Source organism: Mesitornis unicolor, unplaced genomic scaffold, assembly GCF_000695765.1.
Source record: "Mesitornis unicolor isolate BGI_N332 unplaced genomic scaffold, ASM69576v1 scaffold9552, whole genome shotgun sequence".
In the NCBI taxonomy this organism is placed as follows: domain Eukaryota; kingdom Metazoa; phylum Chordata; class Aves; order Mesitornithiformes; family Mesitornithidae; genus Mesitornis; species Mesitornis unicolor.
In genome coordinates, this window is record NW_010171366.1 from 11,747 (window position 1) to 19,898 (window position 8,152).

An 8,152-nucleotide genomic window follows, 5' to 3' on the forward strand; every position below is an offset into this window, starting at 1 on the left:
GTGCTAATCTGCAGCCTTATCACTTTTCATGGAAAATAGGATAACTATCTGTAGTCTCAAATTAAAAGAGAAATTAGAATAAATATTGAAAAAATGCACTCATAACTGTATTTCTTAGTATTTACCTAGACTTCAACCTCCTGAGTGATGCATCTTCCCACTCCCACCTCTGCTTCCCATTAAGGTGTGTTTGGGTCTCTTGCCATACCTTTGGTTGATACAATTTACTAAAATGGCACAAAAATATTCTCTTTTGTGTTTTTTTTTGGGGGGGGGAATGGGTAGTGGAGGAGGTAGCAGAGGGTAGTCTACCGTTTTAGTGACCTAAATTGCCAGACAGGCTGGCCCAGTGAGTGACTGCTAGAGCTGGTGTAAGATGAGTTACAAGATTATGCAGTGTAAACTGGCAGGAGACATGGGCATAAAGAAAGGGTGAGCTGTGCAGGGATGTGAAACCTTTACCTTAGCCAGAGGGTGTTGAATACTGCCTATGAAGCTTGCATTTATGCCTGCTGCTTCTGAAAGTTGCTTTAGTTTCTTTCAAGACTAAATAAAATTAAGTATTGTTTGATGGATTGACAAAGCTGATGCAAATACTCATTGGCAGCTAAAAAGAGGGGTGCTATGCTCTTGTTCTTTCCTTCCAAAGATCCTGTTGTGCTGTGTTGTCCTACCCCTCTCATTATATCTTGTACTCATTGTTCATTTTGGTGAGCTGGTTTAGCTCACAAAGCCAGCAGAAAAATGCACCCCTTTATGAGACTAAATTAGCACAGCCAATCTTTTTTCTCCCCACTTTGCATTAGTATTTTTAATTAGTTTATTATTAGGATGATTGGATGTGGAACTGTACCTGTTGTGCTGCACTCTTCTACTGGTTTTGCGTGGGATAGAGTTAATTTTCTTCGTAGTAGCTTGTATGGTTTATGTTTTGGATTTGTGATGAAAACATGGTGATAACACACTAATGTTTTAGCTTGTGCTGAGCAGTGTTTACACAGCATCAGTCCCTTCTCTGTTTCTCACTCAGCCCCTCCAGTGAATAGATTAGGGGTGTGCAGTAGGCTGGGAGGAGACACTGCTGGGCAGATGACCCAAACTAAAGAGATAATTCTCTGTCAGATAACCTCATGCTAAGCAATAAATGTAGAAAGAGGAGGCTTTAGGGCGGTTACCCTTCTTTTGCTCAGGGACTGGCAGGGCATCAGTCTACCCACAAGAGGTGGTGAGTGATTGCTTTTGCAGTTGTCTTGGGGGTCCCAGTCGACTGGAGGCTTGCCAACGTGACGCCCATTTACAAGAAGGGCCGGAAGGAGGATCCTGGAAACCACAGGCCTGTCAGCCTGACCTCAGTAGTGGGGCAGGTTATGGAGCAGTTCCTCTTGAGTGTGCTCACATGGGATGTGCAGAACAACCAGGGGATCAGGCCCAGTCAGCATGGTTTCATGAAAGGCAGGTCCTGCTTGACCAACCTGATCTCCTTCTATGACCAGGTGACCTGCCTCGTGGATAAGGGAAAGGCTGTGGATGTTGTCTACCTGGACTTTAGTAAAGCCTTTGACACCGTCTCCCACAGCATTCTTCTTGAGAAGCTGGTGGCTCATGGCTTAGACAGGTTTACTCTTTGCTGGGTAAAAAACTGGCTGGATGGCTGAGCACAGAGAGTTGTGGAGAGTGGAATTAAATCCAGTTGGTGACCAGTCACAAGCGGTGTTCCCCAGGGCTGAGTTTTGGGGCCAGTTCTGTTTACTGTTTTTATCAATGATCTAGATGAGGGGATCGAGTGCTCCTTCAGTAAGTTTGCAGACAAAACCAAATTGGGTGGGAGTGCTGATATGTTTGAGGGCAGGATGGCTCTGCAGAGGGACCTGGATAGGATGGATTGATGGACTGAGGCCAATTGAACAAGGTTTAACAAGGCCAAGTCCTGGGTCCTGCACTTGAGTCACAACAACCCTATGAAATACTACAGGCTTGGGAATGAGTGGCTGGAAAGACCAGAAAAGGACCTAGGCATTCTGGTTGACAGCCTGCCGAAAATGAGACGGCAGTGTGCTAGGTGGCCAAGAAGGCCAATGGCATCCTGTCCTGTATCAGAAATAATGTGGCCAGCAGGGGTAGGGAAGTGATTCTTCCCCTGTACTTGGCACTGGTGAGGCTGCACCTCGAGTACTGTGTTCAGTTTTAGGCCCCTCACTGCAAAGAAGGGCACTGAGGCACTGAAGGGTGTCCAAAGAAGGGCAAGGAACCTGGTGAAGGGTTTACAGCACAAGACTTATGAGGAGCAGCTGAGGGTACTGGGGTTGTTTAGTCTGGAGAAGAGGAGGCTCAGGGGAGACCTTATTGCTACTACCTGAAAGAAGACTGTAGTGAGGCAAGTGTTGGTCTCTTCTCCCAAGTAACTAGAGATAGGATAAGAGAAAATGGCCTCAAGTTGTGCCAGGTAAGGTTTAGTTTGGATATTAGGAAAAATTTATTTACTGAAAGACTGGTCAAACACTAGAACAGGCTGCCCAGGGAAGTGGTGGAGTCACCAGCCCTAGATATCGTCAAAAAACCTGTAGATGTGGTACTTAGGGACATGGTTTAGTGGGCATGGTTATGTTGGGTTGACGGTTGGACTTGATGATCTTGGAGGTCTTTTCCAACCTTAATGATTCTATGATCCCTTATTTTGTTTTGTTGTTGTTTTGTTTGTTTTGTTTTTCCTCTTGTTCAACTTATCCTTCACTTATTATAGAACTTTTGTTTGTTTGTTTGTTTTTTCTTGACCCCCAAGGTTTCTCATTTTTATTTTCCTTTCCTCTTCCCCCTCATCCCACTTAGGGTGGGGGGAAAGTGACTGAGCACCTGTGTGGTGCTTATCTGCTTACTGGGGTTAACCCACAACAGCTGTATAAGAAACAAAACAAAACACGTGCACGCAAATAGCATCTGTTGGATGAAAATTCTGGCTATTGAGCAGAAGCTTCTTTGTGGGGAAAACAAAATGCAGACAAAACTAGATATTAGGAAGAAATTCTTTACTGTGAGGGTGGTGAGACACTGGCACAGGTTGTCCAGGGAAGCTGTGGATGCCCCCTCCCTGGCAGTGTTCAAGGCCAGGTTGGATGGGGCTTTGGGCAGCCTGGGCTGGTGGAGGTGTCCCTGCCCATGGCAGGGGTTGGACTGGATGAGCTTTAAGGTCCCTTCCCACCTGAACCATTCTGTGATTCTATGATTCTATGATAAAAGAAGTCCTTGGTTCTTGTTTACAGTTGTCTTGCAACATTAATACAGATAGAAAATATCTCTGCAACTTTCTGGAAGATGTAATACCATTTGAGGGAGTGCGTGTTCATTTGCATGTATGATTGCATGCCAGCATTATTACTGGTGTGTCAGGAAATCTGTAACTTTAAGGAAAAGTTTCCTACTTTGCTGGCATATGTAACACTGTAGGTAAGTCTCTGGATCTGAGATAATGTGACTTTCCATTTTATTCTGAACCAGAGGTGGAATTTCTCCTATTGACAGGGCATTGAGAGTACCACTCTTCTGTAAGCTGACATAAGTAATAACTCACTGACTACAGTGCAGTGGGGCAAATGACGTATCTCCAGGTTTAGGCAATGTAAATGATGTTAAGATTTACAGCTGTAAATGTGGAGGCCTGGTTTGATCCTTACCAGTTTTATCCCATGTGTGAAGAGCAAAATTCAAGACTGTTGTTCAGATTTGTCTTTAATGGGGTGCTGCTGTGAAATTATTTCTTTCAAACCAGCAATGTGCCCTTGTGGCCAAGAAGGCCAATGGCATCCTGGGGTGTATCAGAAGGGGAGTGGTGAGTAGGTCGAGAGAGGTTCTCCTTCCCCTCTGCTCTGCCCTGGTGAGACCACATCTGCAATATTGTGTCCAGTTCTGGGCCCCTCAGTTCAAGAAGGACAGGAACCGCTGGAGAGAGTCCAGCAGAGCCACAAAGATGACGGAGGGAGTGGAGCATCTCCCGTACGAGGAGCGGCTGAGTGAGCTGGGGCTCTTTAGCTTGGAGCAGAGGAGACTGAGGGGAGACCTCATTAATGTTTATAAATTTGTAAAGGGCAAGTGTCAGGAGGAAGGAGCCAGGCTCTGCTCAGTGATGTCCAATGACAGGACAAGGGACAATGGGTGCAAGCTGGAGCACAGGAGGCTCAACCTGAACATGAGGACAAACTTTTTTACTGTGAGGGTGACAGAGCATGGCCCAGGCTGCCCAGAGAGGTTGAGGAGTCTCCTTCTCCGGAGACATTCAAGACCCATGGACGTGTTCCTGTGTGACCTGGTCTGGGTGATCCTGCTCTGGCAGGGGTTGGACTGGATGATCTTTCGAGGTCCCTTCCAACTCCTGAGATTCTGAGATTCTGTGAAATCTAGTCTGCTAGTAAATTGTGTGAGTATCTACAATGAATCTAAGAATTATGGAGAATTTTTGTTGACTGTCAGTCAGGTTGTTCGAAGGATTTATGTAATGTAAAAAGTGCTGATCTTATGAAGGGCTTTTCGAAGCTAGATTACTGTCACAGTTTGCACTGCTTTGTACCACGAAACATTTGAAGCCTTTTATTACCTGTGTAACTTTGTATTTGGAAAATTTAATGAATTGGTTAAAATATTTTATCAGTTTAATGAATTGGACTCATCATACAGCTCTACCCATAATTTTAGTTCTCTTTTTTGATTTTTTAAATTAAGATTCTTCTCTCTCTGGATAATTGGAGAATATTCCTGCAGTCAAAACTGAAACATTTAGCCAGGGCAGAGTGCCTTTATTTCTGTACTTCCACTTCTCTGTGAGTTCAGTTTCTTCAGAGCAATTGTTCATGGCAAAGATCTGAGAGTTTCCTTACACCAGGTTCAATCAGTAATTCACTTGGAAGGACAGTTTTCTGGAACTTCCTGTCGAATTGCAACTGTTGGCCATGGGAAAGGCCACAGCTTTTTTCTAAGCAAGTTAATAGTTAGCTGGGTAGAATTTATAGTTCAATAATAATTATTTAGCAGTTTTCTCTTTAAGAGGGACTAGGAATTAACATTCCTATATTTACATGTAATAGTTCCATTTGAATTATCAAAATTCTAAGTAAAAGCTTTAGAATAAATTGAGCTTTCAAGAAATAGATGGTTTAGCTTCAAGCAGCATAAACAAAAGTACACACACTAAAATTTCTCATTAAAAGACATTTATTAAATCCTCAGGAACACTTCCTGCATTCCTGTAGGAAGTTCTTTCTACTTTAACATAAAATACATTATGCTTTTAGAACCTTGGAGAAGCCAAGTTTGCTTTTGAAATGATCCTCAATATATCTGCATCTATGTGCCAGGGAAAGATTTTCTGAGACCTTTTAGTTCCTGACTCTGCTTCTCTCTCAATTTGTTCACAGTAGCAGAAAAAAACCGGGGAGAAAAATTTCAGACCTTCTTATCTCGTTAATACAGAATGATACTAACTGACTGTTTTACTAAGCATCATCTGAAAGAGGAGGAAGATTAGTAGTATGTTTGCAGTTACTGAATTGAATTTGATTCAGAGCAGGAAACTTGAAAATAAAAATCTCTGGTTATGACATAGCCCCTGTTACTTAGGGCAGGTCACCCAAGAAATTCCATTATTCCAGGACAGTGACTGGTGACTGTGCTTTGAGTCAGGATGACACTGGGATGGTTCATTCACCACACTTTCTGGTTTATGTATTAGTGCTGCTGTGGAAAAAGAATAAAAAATTGGCAAGGGGGAATGGTGAAAGCAAGAAAGAGAACAACTGAGAAGAATGGTGTTTCCCTACCCCCCCAGCCAATGGAGATTGCTCCCTTTTTGATATCTACTAGTTGCAGAAGAAGAATTTATCCAACAAACACAGAAACCTATATTTAATAGAATTGCAGAGAAACTGAAACCAACCTAGGACAGAATTGAATTGTTAAGGCTTGTGCCAGTTAAAGTGGCTGAGCCTTAGGGCACTGAAAGGGACAGGTCCATTCTCTCTTTACTATCTTCCCTTCTCCCAGCAAAGGCCTCTTCTCTCTCTATCCCTCCCCTTCTTTGGAACAACTTTGGTGATTTTCTTGCTTTTTGGTAATCTGAGTCAGAATGCAAAGCAAGTTGAAAACTGAGCCAGCAAGGAGAGAGGTGAGTAGCTTTTGCTGGTTTAGTGAGCTGAACAGTTCACCAATAGTCTGATGAACACCAAAGCTAGGATGAGGGAGGATAGGAACGTGTGGTGTCAGGAGGCAAAAAGGACAACTAAGCAAGATCACTCCTGCTTGCAGCAGGGAGTCTTTAGATCTCCAAAACCTCAGTTGCATCCCAAAACTGGAGGCCAGGAGGCTGGCTGGGGCTGGCTAAAACAGAAGTTGTTGGGAGTGGGAGATAAAAGGCAACTGAAGTTGGATGAAGACACAGAGAGACTCTGATCTTTTAAGTGGGTGGTATTAACAGTGAAGCAGGAAGAACAAGAGGGTGGACAATCGAGAAAGGGGAACAGTGGACTGGGTAGGGAGCATGGCCTTGGCTAGGATGGAGAATAGGAATGCAGTATCACAAGTGGAGCATGGCAGATTAGAGAGGATTATTTCTTCGTGGGAAAATGTGCAAGAGGATCTGTCACTGTTAGAATGTACATCATTAATGAAAACCTAACAGTTTTGCTGATGATCCATGAAGTCAGTGTGTACTATGATACAGAATTTTGGATATTAAAGGAAAAGAAGGGAGGAAGAAAAAGAAAGATGAGCTAATGGGTTTGGGTTTTAAAGTCTTAGGAGTTATGAGGCATCTTAACTGCTGGAAGGAGTTGGAGAAGACAGTCCTTCAGATTATTTCTCAAATAATTTTGTTTCCTTGACTAGTAAGATACATACCCAAGAGTTCCTTGTAATATATTATGGATGTAATTGTAGCTGCATCTATCCCTGCTGACTGTTAGATTGAGAATGTTGTGTCTGCTTGTTACTGCCAGTGAGCATTTTATGGCAGCAGTTCCCTTTCCATTAGAAAAAATTGAAAACGAGCATTCTGGCAATTTGGTGTCATTGTCAAAAATTACGCACTGCCACTCGAAAACGTGCCAACTGCTAACTGTCACAAAGTGACATTTTTATTTTGGTACTTCACTCACTGGTGGCTGGAGGATCAGATTTCATAACTGTGCACTGAAGGCTGCCCTACTCCTTAGGGCTTTTAACTGCCAGTTAAAACTGTATGTTCCCAGTTTTCCTGGGTTCATTTCTGTTTTGCAGTGTAAACATATTTCACTTCCAAGTAAACAAGAATACTCTCATTCTACAAATATAGAGGTTATATAGTCTTAGTTCTACACATTTGTTTAAATTTCCAGCATTGAAGTAACAGGTTGAAGTATCTATGTGAGTAAGCCTTAAGTTTTGAATTTGTGAGTATTATCATTAAATACAAAAAATGAATCTATCACAGTGCCAGTGCTAGAAGACTTGTAATTGAAAAATGGGATACAGGCAATGTTTTATCCTAGGTATTTAATGAAGGTAGCAAAAATAATGAAAATAAAGTTACATCTATAAATTTGAATTTTATTTTGTCTTTTCTTGACTAACTCTTTAAGCTGAAAAGGGAGAAAAAAAATCAGTTAAGAGGAATTCAATAACAAGACCTTGTGATGTGTTCCTGAACCATGGTTTTGAAAAATGAAGTTTCATATAAAGAATAAACTCTATTTGAAGGCTGTTATAACAGGAGACAGATGATATATTGTTTTTCATGTTCCTTTTGTAAGGAAGGGAAGGGTTTATAAATATCTTTTCTAATTGAAGTGAGTTAGAGAATTGCTAATTAGCACTTTAAAAGCACTGTAGCGTTCTGTCCATAACAAGTATGCACTTTATGAGGTAAGTTTGCATATAGATCACATGGAAACATGATGCATAGTTTCTCACAGGTAGTTCACATGAAAGCAGTATACATGAGTGTGTTGCTTCACTAAAACCAGCTTATTCAGAGTGCATGTTCTTTGAAGATGTTATAAAGGAGTTAAGAATTAAGGGACTGGGGTAAGGACAGAATTACATAACAAAAGAAAAGAGAATTAATCATAGAATCTCAGAATCAATTAGGTTGGAAAGGACCTGTTGAGATGATCCATTCAAGCAGGGTCACCTA